Here is a 14,053-nt window from a genome sequence, read left to right as displayed (position 1 = left end):
GTAGAAATATTACATAATCCATTCTTGTGAGAGTCTGTAGATTGGATATGATTTATACAACTAGGCCATCCAAAATATCATCAAAGTGATTGATTAAATAATCAATCTAAAAATAATTCATTATTTGACCTTGTGAAACTTCTGTTTGGGTTTGGGTTTGGGTTGTTCCGACATAAATTCCTGAATCTGCTTGGCTTTGGGAAAAATCTTAGTTGTTTTGCTTCAACTTGTTCAACTTCCAAAATAGGCAGTGACTACGCTAAGTGTGCCCTAAGCTAGGATTGACCAAGTTTGGCAAACATTCATTCAACAAGTAAAATAAAAACAAGCAATAGATAGGAACACCCAGATAGAAGTTTGTGGTTCTCAGAATGTGGTACTTGCGCCAAGGAGTGTGTATGTTCTACAAATGTTTCGATCAGTCACTCCAAACACATTAACATCCTAGATGGTTTTCTGCAAGGCAGACAATTGGTTTAGCTAGGGAGTCCTCGATATACGCAAGGTACGTGAGGCCCAAATCCGTAGATGAGACCAAAAGGATGTCACACAGCCGAGAGGAGCGGTAACCCACTTCTCCTCTTTCACTTCTCAAGGGTATAAAGTTCCTTGAGGCTTAGCCCGAATGACAAAATCTTGATCCCAAGAGAGGTGTCTTTCGATTCACCTCCCGATTCTTATACTCCGTCGGAACGCTGGAGTTGAGGTCGTCCAAGGGGTGATGAAATCCCCAAGTAGGCCTCCTAAAAAAGAAACAAGGTTTCGGATCCTAATCTTATGCACCCAAGATGGCCTCGAAAGACGACAAGGGGAGAGAAGACTCGGATGACCTTGGGCTAAAAAACACGCTTGTTCTTTTACCAACTGACTCTTATGTGTGCTAATCTAGACTTTGCAAGCACTCATGTTTAAGAGACAATGTTCAATTCCAACTTGAAGCGCCAACAAAAGTAAATCGATCGAAGAATGCACACAATAAGAAGAGTTAGGGTCAACAAAAGCAAACTCGCGCGCCCGGAGGCCCTCCACGTCAAGTATCGATTAATTTTCTTTAAGGCATTCAAGATTGAGTGTGAGTTTGTTTTAAGCCCAAAACAAAAGTGTGTGAGATTCGATTTCAAGCGTGCGCCCGGAGGCTCTCTACGTCAGTTGTTGTTCAATTTTAGTGCCCAAACTTGAAGTGTGATCGATTTAATCTAGAGTTTTGACCATTTAAGAATTTTGATAAAGTTAAAGCAAACGTTCAAAGACAAAGTGAGTGAGTTAGATTGTGGAACATTTAACACCTTTTTCAAGTAGACCCATCCCCATAAATGGCGCTAAGATTGCAACCAATGGTTAATATTTGATGGGTGATTAGAAAAGAGGTGAGTCCAAGGAACTACTCAAATTGATTTTTGTAAATTTGTATTTTAACTTAACAAAGTTTCTTAAATGTCCAAAAATCCAACTTTACCTTGGCATTCAAGATTGAATTTTTTTGTTTTAAGCATGCATTCCAAAGAAAGTTGATTTTAATCCATGACATTCAAAAGTGTGTTTTTGAGAAACATTCATTCAATGAAAAATGTGTTTAACCATTCAAGTTCATTTTTTTTTTTAGCAACATGCATTCAAAGACAAATGGTTAAACATTCAAGTTCATTTTTTTAGCAACATGAAAACCTGCAAGAAGCATGGTTAGTGGTTCCATATGTGCTCCATCCAAAATACAAAGACGCTGAACTACAGAGGTGCCAAAATACGAAGAGGACAAAACAGAGATGTCGATTTTCGCAGACGCGGATTTTCGCAGACGTCGATTTTCGCAGACGCAAATTTTTGCAGATGTCGATTTGCGCAGACGCGGATTTTCGCAGATGTCAATTTTCGCAGACGCGGATTTTCGCAGAAGTCAATTTTCGCAGACAGAACAGGTTGCAGACGCCAAAATTGCGCCAAAAAAAGCTGAAAATGCGAAATTTTTTTTTTTTTTTAGATGGTATTTCTTCTTCCTAAGTGCGTTCTTTAACCTGCAAAAACAAGCAAAACACCCTCACAACACACTCAAACAACAGCAAACATTAGATGGTTAGAAAAATGACATATAGATGAAAATAGATGATTAAATGACCCATAGTGGGGTCCCACCGGGCGTGCCAAAATGTAGAACCAGAATCAGTATGCAAAGAACATTAACAAATGAAGTAAACATTCACAAACCAAAAACTAAATTCACAAATATGCTTAGACTAAGAAAGAAAATAAGAAGTGCAAACCTCACAAGAGAAAACACTCCATGCTTTCTTGATTCTGTAGATGTGTCCTTTTGTTGTGGATGTATGCTCAAGATGCTCAAAAGCTGCTTCAATGGAGATGGGTAATGGCAAATTGGTAGCTTTGTGAGCTCTCAATTTGGCATTATAAGGGTATGGTTGATGGCTTTGGTTCTCAAAATAGCATGGTAACTTTAGCTCAAAGATTGTTGATGAAATGGCTTGGGATGGGATTCAATTTATAGGCTAAGGGGTAGAGGGATGGAGGGCTTAGATGCAAGGATGGATGAAGGCTTAAGGAGGGCTAAGATGCACTCAAAGGGGAGCACATGGATTGTGCTTGTTTAGCACCAATGGGAAGGTGACACTTGTCACAAGGAGGATGAGTCTGAGAGGGTAGGGTTAAGGGTTGGTTAAAGTCATGATGAGTGGGGTTGAGTATGTAAGAGGGATGTAAGAGGAATGAGTGTGTAAGAGGGAAGAGTGTGGAAGATGGGTGTAAGAGTCATGAGTGGGCTTGTAAGAGTCTTTATGTTTTGTAAGAGCACTCATGACTTAGTGGTTGGGTTTTTTTGAGGGGAGACTTTGGTTTGGATTAGGAAAGTCTTAAACTTGTTTAAGGAATGTGACAACATTAGGGGGTGGATTAGGCTTGGGTTTAGGATTAGATTAGGGATGTTAGAGATGTGCAAGTGGATGGCATTAATGAGGGTGGGTGAGTTAGTGGCTAAGCTTGGTTAGTATGGGTGGATGGGGTGGATTAGGCTAAATGGAGGATTAGAAATAGGTTAGGGGTTTCTGAATTTGAGGATTTCATTTATCAAATAGATTTATTTAATAAATGGGGATTTTTGGAATTAGATAGAAGAATAGGATTTAATTGATAAATAATAGATTATTTGATTTATCAATTAGGACTATAGATGATTAATTAAATTAATCAACTAAGGGATGACAAAGGATTAATTAAATAGAAATTTAATAAATAATGCCTTTTTAGATAACTAAATAGGATTACTAAAATAGTGTAATCAAATTTAGGTGTCTACATTTTGCCCCTCTTTGACATAGTGTTGAGACAACACTATTTCAAAGAAGTTCGAATGAAGACGACACGAAGAAGATGTTTTAACAACAAGGTTGCCCCAGTCTCGGATAAGAAGAGGAGAGACTAGACTTAGATGATGCCCCCTCAAGAAGGCGGCGGGGAGAGAAATGAGGCTCGATGACTTCTTGAAAAGTACAAGAAATTGAGACGAGCTGAGACGCAGGTTGGCGAAGAGAAGGGGCTGAATTAGCTCAAACTCTCACTACGGGAGAATGATAAAGGGAAATCAGAGGCACAATAGTAAAGCAAGCTTAAGACTTTCCAGGATTGGGGGGGGGAGATGGAGGAGTGGAGCGCTATAAAAGGAATCCATTGAAGCTTTTTGAGCGGGGGGATACTTCAAAGAGAAGTACCACCATGTAGTTGAGCACTAGATTTGCTATAGGACTGTTGGTTAATTGCCAAGGTTACCAAGAACATCAAGGCCTTTTCACCAATCGTCCAGAGGACTGACGAACTGACTCAAAACAAACACACAAGGATTGCCCCAGTATCACACATGAATCCCAGAGGAAGCAGCATGGAAACGACACTAGGTAACCCACAAGCAGAAAAAGAAAACAAGCAAAAGACTTGATCAAGACCTTACGCTCTAATTGCCCCATTCGCAGCATACCATGATATGGAAGATCGTGGCAACCTTGAGGAGGAAACAAGGAGATTGCTTGGAAAAGATATTTCAAGACCCAAAAGGGAAGATCCCAAACCAAAAGAAAGCGAAAATCCAAAAGAGAACTGTTTGCCAATGAGATGGGTAGGATGAGGTACTAACGGAAAAAGATTAGACATGAAGAAAGCTATATCCTACAAGGACCTATCGGAGAGCACCTAAGCTGATGGATCGGGATGAGTAATACATCTGGCAAGCTGAACTAAGAAGGATAGCACTTTGGTGACATGAGATCTAGCTAAAGGATGCATTGGAATAGCTAACCAATGTGTGTGATGTGTGCAAGATGTTGATCAAGGACAAACTGACACGAACGCTGGATAGATACAATGATACTAAGCTAAAGAGGATATACAAGCTGATAGACCAAGATATGTTACAAATGTACAAGTTTGTTCATGTTTTGTTTTTTTTTGCGAGATGGAAATGTTTGTGAAGGATGGGGTGTCTATAATAGTTGATAGGTGGATAGGTAGATGGGTTGTGAAAAGCTTAAGGAAAATGGGATTCTGTGTGTGCATGTGATAGGATACAAGCTAGGATACAAGATCATTTACAAGATGGAATATGGTACAAGCTTTGGACAAGATTTGGATATATACAAGGTATGGTACAAGATTTACAAGGTATAATACAAGCTTTGGTACAAGATTTACAAGCTGTATAGGAGGTATTGACAAGCTCCATCAGATTTTGGATATTTGATTGGAACACCAAGGGAACAAGCAGGTGTTTTATGGGATGGTGGGTGGATGGATGAGGGATAGGATAGTGATAGATAATGGATTAGTCTTTAGCACACAAGGCGCCTGAATTACCAGGTTTTCACCAAGGTACCTATCCAAGGCGCTTGAATTGCCAAGTTTTCACCATTGGATGCTTATTTCTTTTTACTATTTTTTTTTTTGTATTTTTTCAAAAGCTGGGTATACCAAGGATCTTCAAGCATAGAACTTCTTGAGATGAATGATGTTAGTGGGATCATTCAAGAGTTCTCCTTCTGGTGTAGATAATTGATAGGCTTCGGAGCCAAAGGAGGCAGTAACCACATAGGGACCAAGCCATGTAGGTTCAAACTTGCCTTTCTTTTCTCGATCTGCTTGAACTTTCATATTTTCTTTGAGGACCATGTCACCTGGCTGAAAGTGTTGTGGGAGCACCTTCTTGTTGAAACTCCTTTTGAGACGAGTTTGATAGACTGTGAGATGGTCATAGGCTTGTTGTCTCTTCTCGTCTAAGAGATCTAGCTGGGTGAGTCGAGCTACTCTGTATTCCTCATCTGAGATTTTCCCTCGCAAAGATATGCGTAGTGAGGGAAGTTCAACTTCTATAGGTAATACCGCTTCAGCACCATAGACTAGGGAGTATGGAGTTGTGCCTGTGGATGTACGGAAGGAAGTTCGATAGGCCCATAGAGCCGGATTTATTTGAAGGTGCCAATCACGGCCGAAATCATTGACAACTTTCTTTAGGATTTTGAGGAGGGTTTTATTAGTTGCCTCTGCCTGGCCGTTACCTTGTGGGAAATATGGGCTAGAAAAGCGGTGATGGATGCGGAGGGAAGTGCATAATTCTTCCATGTTAAGATTTTCAAAGTTACCTCCGTGGTCAGTGAAGATGGTGGATGGGATGCCGAAGCGGCAAACAATGTGGTACAAGATGAACTTGGAGACCTAAACTCCTGTAGCTGAGACTAGGGGGACTGCTTCCACCCACTTAGTGAAATAGTCTGTAGCTGTTATTATCCATTTATGTCCATCAGATGAGAGAGGGGTGATAGTTCCAACTAGATCAAGGCCCCAACAAGCGAAAGGCCAAGGTGGTGCAATAGGCTGTAGATCCTGTGCTGGAGCGTGCACAAGATTTGCATGCTGCTGACATGGGAGACACTTTCTGACAAAGTCACAAGAGTCTTCTTCAATGGTAGGCCAATAGTAGCCTGCTCTAAGGATTTGTCGTGCTAGGACAATACCACTCGTGTGGGCACCGCAAAGTCCTGAATGTACTTCTTTTAATGCCATCGCGGCCTCATTTTCATCTAAACATCGAGAGAGAGTATCGTGATAACCCCGACGATATAGGGTATTGGCTATGATAACATAGCGGGATGATTTTCGGATGAGGTTCTGGCGTTGGGTACATGTGAGGTGAGCGGATATGATACCATCGTTAAGGTAAGCGTGAATTTCATGGTACCAAGGGGATTGGGGACCAACCAAGATACAAACACGGTTTGAATCCTCATTCGCATAGGCAGGTGTGAGGAGCTGCTCAACTAAAAACTCATACTGCGTAGCTTCTTGGGGAATTTCCAAGAGCGAGCCGATAGTGGCCATGGCATCTGCTGCCTTGTTCTGCATTCGAGGCACTTGTGTAAATTGAAGCTTTGTAAAATGCTGGGTCAGTTGATCAACTAGCTCTTTGTAGGGTAATAGCTTTTCATCTTTGGTTTGATATTCATTTAAGACTTGTTTGATGATGAGTTGGGAATCACCAAAGACTTGTAACTCAGTGATATTCCATTCTGCAGCTATCTTTAATCCTGCTATAAGAGCTTCATATTCTGCTATATTGTTGGTGCTAGGGAATTGTAGCTTGAAGGCCTTTGGAATGTAATCTCCTTGAGGTGTAACTAATAATATTCCTGCCCCTGATCCATGAGAGGTGTATGAGCCATCAAAATAAAGCTTCCATGGGGGCTGTTCTTCAATTAGGCAGATATGCTCATTTGGAAATTCTGTGAGCAAAGGATATGCATCTACTAGAGGTGCATCAGCTAGGTGATCTGCTATAGCTTGCCCTTTGATTGCCTTTCTGTCCACATACTGGATGTCAAACTCACTTAGTAGCATAACCCATTTGGCCAAACGGCCTGTAAGTGCTGTTCTGGAGAGCATATACTTGAGAGGGTCAATCTTGGAGACTAGTTGGATGGTATGACTTAGCATGTAGTGGCAAAGCTTTTGAGTTGAGAAAACAACTGCCAAACAAGCTTTTTCCATACGAGTGTAATTGAGTTCATAACCAACTAGGGTTCTACTGATATAGTAGATGGCTCTCTCTCTGCTATAATCATCATGTTGTGCTAGAAGTGCCCCTAGAGCAGTAGGTGTTGCTGATATATACAAGATCAAGGGACGACCAGGAACTGGTGGAACCAAGATAGGGGGATTGGTGAGATACTGCTTGAGCTGATCAAAGCTGCGCTGACATAAAAGATCCCACTTGAAGTTCTCATTCTTCTTTAGCAAGTGTGAAAATGGTGTACACTTATCTGCAAGTTGGGAGATGAAGCGCCGAACAGATTGAAGTTTTCCTTGAAGAGAGCGAAGCTGTCGCAGTGTCTGGGGAGGAGGCATGTCTAAGATAGCCTTGACCTTTTTGGGGTCGATCTCTATACCTCGTTTAGAAACTATGAAGCCTAGAAGCTTGCCTGATGTGACCCCAAAGACACACTTCTTGGGATTTAGCATAAGATAATATTGGGCCAACCTATCAAAGACTTTTTCCAGGTCAGCAAGATGATCCATGAAGGTGTGAGATTTGACCAGGATATCGTCCACATAATCTTCCAAAATGCTATGGATAAGATCATGGAAAATGGCTGTCATAGCTCTTTGATAGGTAGCCCCAGCATTCTTTAGGCCAAAAGGCATCATGGTGTAGCAAAAGGTTCCCCAGGGGGTAGTGAATGCTGTCTTATGCTGATCCTCTTCTGCAATCTTGATCTGATTATACCCAAAAAATCCATCCATAAGGGACAGGATTTCATGTCCAGCTGTAAGATCTACAATCATATCTATGTTGGGCAAGGGAAAATCATCCTTTGGACAAGCTTTGTTAAGATCTCTAAAATCAGTACAGATTCTGATGTCACCAGAAGGCTTAGTGACAGGGACCATGTTGGAGATCCATTCTGAGTAGTCGATAGGTCGGATAACCTTAGCAGCTAACATTCTTTCTAGTTCAGCTTTGACTAGTAATGCCACCTTGGGGTGCATTTTCCTAAGCTTTTGTCTGACGGGCTTGATCTTTGGATCGACTGCAAGATGATGAACTACAAGCTTTGGATCGAGTCCTGGCATGTCCTGATATGACCATGCAAATCGGCCAATGTTCTCTCGTAAAACCTCAAAGAGGAGGTCAGCTTGGTCTTGTGATAGGGATGCAGCAATGTGAACAATTCTAGGGATCTCTGAAGAACCAATGTTGACTTCTCTAGTATCCTCTATTAGAATAGAAGACACCTCTAGTCGATTATCTTGAGGAGGCAATACTAAATCCTCATGTTCTGCTTGTGGCTCTGGATTTTCTTGCTGAGGGGTTCTCTTCGCTGCCTTAGCTAGTCCCAGATTTACCTTAGTTCCAGTTTTGGGTGTATCGAAACTAGGTTGGGGATTTTCTCCAAAATACCCCTTGGGATCTAGCTTGTAGATGTAGGCAGAATCTGGCTTTGTCTTCTTATGAGGAGTTTCAGCTCCCATGAATCTTAGAAGCGCTTCCTCTGATGCGAACTCATCAATATGTATGACACTTGGTTGGTCCCAATCTATGAGTTGTGGATGAGCAAGTGGTAGGTCAATGAGATGGATGGATAGTTCTCGGAGAACAGAGTCTCCTAGGAAGATTTGGTCTGGGATATCGTCGTAGGCTCTCTTTTCAACTTCCTCAGGAATGTCTTCGATTTCGACAAGGTCGCGGTGGATGTTCGAAAAAGCGTGACCATTCTCGTTGGTGCCCCCAGTTGTGGGTATGCCAAAGCCAAGACCTGACTTTATTTCCCAATCATGTGCTTCAATGGGACATTGCATGCCCCTTTCTTCTGGTCCTAGTCCACCTCCTTGATAGTTCCATTTTTTAGTGACGAGCTTATGTTGTTGGGGATACTTTTGGCTAAAGTGATCAAGGTGTGCTTGATTTCTTGGAGGTGCATCCTTATGTAGCCAATTGTTGATATCTGGAGTGAGCTCCTCATGAAGAGGGGTTTTTGAGGACACAAAGGTGGTTGGGCCAAACTGTTTGTATCAAGGAGGTGGAATCTCCTTAGCTTTGTGATATGTTGGCCGTCCATGGGTATGTGGATCAAGTGGGATTGCTCCGACAGCAAATGCATCTGATAGACTATATTCTCCACATCCTTTGTTGTTGATCTTTACAGTAGATAGGGTAGAGGCAAGGATGGTTTCTGCGTCATTACAAGTGTGGGATGAGCTGGCGATGGCTGTGCCGATGTCTATTCCAGGGCAATGGTTTGTATATGAAGCTTCAACTGCATTGCAGTAAGCAAAGGGTTCTGGATCGGCATGGATGGTTACCTCAGTGCCTTGATGCGGAAATTTGATGCACTGATGGTAGGTGGATGGAACGGCCTTCATAGCATGAATCCATGGGCGACCGAGGAGGATGTTAAATGGTAGGTTTAGATCAACAACATGGCAAACTGTCTCTTGAATGACTGGCCCAACCTTGATTGGTAGCAAAATAGTCCCTTCTGTGGTCCTTTCCAAGTTGTCATAAGCTTTGATGGTGATAACCTCACTGATCATATCTGCCTCAGTATACCCAGCTTGTTTTATGAATTTTAGGGTGCAAATGTTCAAGGCTGATCCATTATCTATCATTACTCTTTTCACGGCAAAATTGGATACCATGATGGCTATGCGAAGTGGAAGGGTGTGATCTGGCTCAACCACGGGTATGTCGGTGGGTTTGAAAGATAGGGCACATGAGGATGAAAGGTGTCCAACAAGATTACGAAAATCAGTAGCATTGATATCAGAAGGGACACGGGATTCTATGAGAGCACTGTCAAGGATTTCTTTGTACACAGGACTAGTGCGGAGAAGGTCTAAAATGGATATTTGGGCTGGCATGTTCCCAAGGTGTTCCAAGATATTGTACCGGCTTTTTGATGGAGCTGATGGTGTTGATGAAACTGGTGGGCCTGCGATGTTAAATCGCGCTCTTCGAGTGGTGACCGCACACTCATTGTCTGGTCCTCGGATATTGATAACATTGACTGAAGGCTCTTTCTCAGATATACAACCTATAAGGCTACCATAGTCTATATAGGATGAAGTGTGGTCATTGTTCTTCCCATGCTGTTGGTTTGGCTGGCGGTTGTTGGTGTTGTTTTGGATAGGTGCTTTTCCAAGATTTTGGTTGTTGTGTGGAGGAAAAGCATTTTGATAAATTTGTAAGCCTGCATTGGGAGAGGTTTGGGCACCAACAGTGATTTCCTTCTTATCAATGAGGTCTTGCACATAGTCTTTCAGTTTCATGCATCTGAGGGTGGTGTGACCATTTACCCTATGGAACTTGCAATACTCATTGTCCTTGTACCATGCAGCTTTGGATTGGCTTGGATCAATTTGCTGGGTAGGAGGAAATTTGATAAGGTTTTCCTTAGCCAATTTCTCAAAAATAACATCCAATGGCTCACCAAGGGGTGTATAGTTTCTAGGTGCAGGTTGGAATCTGGGCTTTTGCCCTGCAGCTACATTGATGGCATTAGCTTGATTGTTAGACCCTTGAAAGTTGGGTCTTGTATTGTGGTTTTGATAGCTTTGGTTATTTCATTGTTGGTAATTGGTAGCTTGTTGGTTGTTTGTTTGATATGGTGGGTTAGACTGGTTTCGAGAAGGACCAATGATATTCACATGTCTGGTGTCAGTAACCCCATCTGTTGCAACATGCTTGTTTTTATTCCAATACCTAGACTTGTCATTGGAATGTGATTGATTTTGGTTGGACTCTTTGTAAATCTTTACCACACCATCTTTGATGAGTCCTTGCTCAAGGATCATTCCTTTCTCTTTGATATCCTTATAGGTCTGCAAACAGTTCATGGTCATGTGGTGAGCCAAGCTGGGATGTGCATTATCAATAAACATTTTCACCACATGGCGTTCTGGCAAGGTGCAGGATATGCGGGTGGTAAGGGTTTGCCATCTTTGCAGGTATTCGGCAAGGCTTTCTCCACCTTTTTGCTTGGTGTGGACAAGATCAACTATTGATAGCTCTGTTTCAACAAGATGGGCATATTGGGCTACAAATGCCTCAGATAATTCAGCAAAGTTCTTAATTGTGCCATAGGAGATTCTATAAAACCATTCAAGAGCTGGTCCAGCCAAGCTTTTGGGAAAAAGGCGCAAGAGGAAGACATCATTGTATGCCACATCCTGGCAATGCATGTAAAATTCTTTGATATGTGTGACAGGGTCTCCTTTTCCTCTGAATTTGTCAAATTTAGGTACCTCAAAGTGTTTGGGAAATGGCGTTGTGGTAATGGCTCTGTCAAATGGGTAAGGACACACATTCTCAAACTTGAATGTCTTCGGATCATTCCCTTCTTGGATGGCTTTTAGGGCTGTCTTCATTTGCTCCCACTCTGAATTGATAGGTGATGGTTGGGGTGCCCCCAATGTAGGAGTGCCTTGAGGTAGGTATGTGCTGGATGGGGCCATTGAATATGGATGGTTATGAGGGATTTGCTGATAGGGATTGTACATTGTTTGGGCAGCTGCATGGTGGATGACGGGTTGTTGAGGGGGAGGTGGCACATATTGCTGCATGTGCTGCAAGGCTTGTTGTTGATATGGGATTTGAGGTTGGGATTGAGGAACATAAGATGGTTGTGGGGTAAATGGATTGCTTTGTGGAGGTAAGGTATAATATGGTTGTGAGGCTTGGGGAAAGGATCGGAAGGCTTGTGGGGTTTGACCAATATATGTGGGTTGTGCCCCCATTTGGGATGGCATCTGCAAATAATTGGTGGTTGGCTGGGGTGGTGGATTACCTCCTAGAAGTGGCATTGAAAAGTAGTTGGTAATTGGAGGTAATGGATTAGTTGGTGGTGGAGGTGGTGGGAATTGAAAGCTTGGGAATGGAATTGATGGGGTTTGATAGCTTGGTGGCTGGATTTGGAAGCTTGGTATAGTGGTGGCGGGAGCTGGGGTCACTTGGGAGCTTGGTAGAAGATTGGCAGTAGCTTGTGGGATTTGATAGCTTTGTGGAGTGAAGGTAGTAGCTTGTGGATTTGTGGCTGGTGGTATTGAGCTCCCAAGACCTAATGAAAATGATGGGATTGTGCTTTGGGCTGTGGTGAACAAGCTGGGGGCGATGAAAGGTTGATTACTTGGCCCCATGGGTGGCATCCCTGTTGTATATTGCTGAGGTTGGCCAAAGATGCTAGCACTGATTTGGGATATGGGTGGATTGGGAAGGCTAGGTTGGGGAGCAGCAGCAATAGTGAAGGGGGTGAATGGTGAGGTGTTTTGGGTAAAGGGGGTTTGGAGTGGAGAGGTATGAACCAAGGATGGAGTGGTGGTGACTGGGTTGGCTTGCAGCATGGAGATTTCAACTTGGGTGGATGATGGTATGTTTGGGTCTGTTGGGTCATATGGATTGGCTGGAGGCTCTTCTTTTGGAATAAATTGAGGATAATTTGGATCATAAGAGCCTATGGGTGGTGGCAGCTATCCAAACAATGGGTGAGATGGATCTGATAATGGAGGGGGTCTTCCAAAGTCAAAGGTTCCTACATTGTCCCTTCGAAAATTAGCCATGATTGTCTCTTTGTTTTTGTCTATAATGGCGTTTACCAATACTGCATTTCCTGGTTGGTTCATGAAAGCTTCAATGTCAGTAGGTGATGGCATAGCTGGCTCTGGGTTGAAGGATGGCTGAGTGCTCAAGGGGGGTGAGGTTGTTCGATCCAAATGATAGGGCTCCATTGTTTCTTTCTTCTTGGCTAAGCGAGTGACGGGTGTCATGAAAAATGCTCCTAGGGATGAGATGCAATAATGCTGATGGATGCAAAAGGGGGAAGGCTTTTCTATGCAAATGATTTCCTAGGTTGAGGCAAAGCTATATGAAAAAACCTAAGGAGGATTGGGTTGGGGATTCTAACTTCAAAGATATGTTGTCAAAGTACAAAAGGTCTGCTTTCCTATGTGCAAGCTTGGTGGTGATTGTGTCAACTTAAGGATAGACTGATGATCCTTTAGAAAGAACACGAGATTGACCACTTGTGGATCCCAACCTTTAGCTCAAGGTGATGAGGGATAACAAGTGACAAAGCTAGATTACCCTAGACAAAGCTCTGTCAAAGGGATAACCTTGGTGAGATTGGTGGATTTGGAAGATTTTAGGAATGGCAAAATTTTAGCAAGGTGACAACAATTTTGAAAGCTTAGATGTGTAGATTTCTGATTACTAGCTAGATGGTATGATTCTAAATGAGATGGATGAGCTAATAATGCTTAAGGGGATAACCTAAGATGGTTGGCTTTTCTACAAAGATGACTCTAAAGTGAAGCTTATCCAAGAAGATGGGGAGAAACAAGGGTGTCTAATCATAGAAATCATGCCTAGTTGGTAAGGCATAAGCAGGATTAACTCCTGGATGTTGGCTAAATTTGATGGTGCACTCTAACCAGGCCTCTTGAAGTGCTTCGTCGGTAGCTTTGTCCTCTGCTTTGTGGAGTTTGGAAATTCGTGGGCTTGGTGTTATTGCTTTTCTCTTGGCTGAAAGTTCTTGGTATGCTAGAGATGGCTTGAGTTTGACCTTGTGAAACTTCTGTTTGGGTTTGGGTTTGGGTTGTTCCGACATAAATTCCTGAATCTGCTTGGCTTTGGGAAAAATCTCAGTTGTTTTGCTTCAACTTGTTCAACTTCCAAAATAGGCAGTGACTACGCTAAGTGTGCCCTAAGCTAGGATTGACCAAGTTTGGCAAACATTCATTCAACAAGTAAAATAAAAACAAGCAATAGATAGGAACACCCAGATAGAAGTTTGTGGTTCTCAGAATGTGGTACTTGCGCCAAGGAGTGTGTATGTTCTACAAATGTTTCGATCAGTCACTCCAAACACATTAACATCCTAGATGGTTTTCTGCAAGGCAGACAATTGGTTTAGCTAGGGAGTCCTCGATATACGCAAGGTACGTGAGGCCCAAATCCGTAGATGAGACCAAAAGGATGTCACACAGTCGAGAGGAGCGGTAACCCACTTCTCCT

This window comes from Cupressus sempervirens, chromosome 5 (genome assembly GCF_028749045.1).
Source record: "Cupressus sempervirens isolate cs-2001-9-10 chromosome 5, ASM2874904v1, whole genome shotgun sequence".
Lineage (NCBI taxonomy): Eukaryota > Viridiplantae > Streptophyta > Pinopsida > Cupressales > Cupressaceae > Cupressus > Cupressus sempervirens.
Note: the sequence above shows the minus strand (reverse complement) of the source record.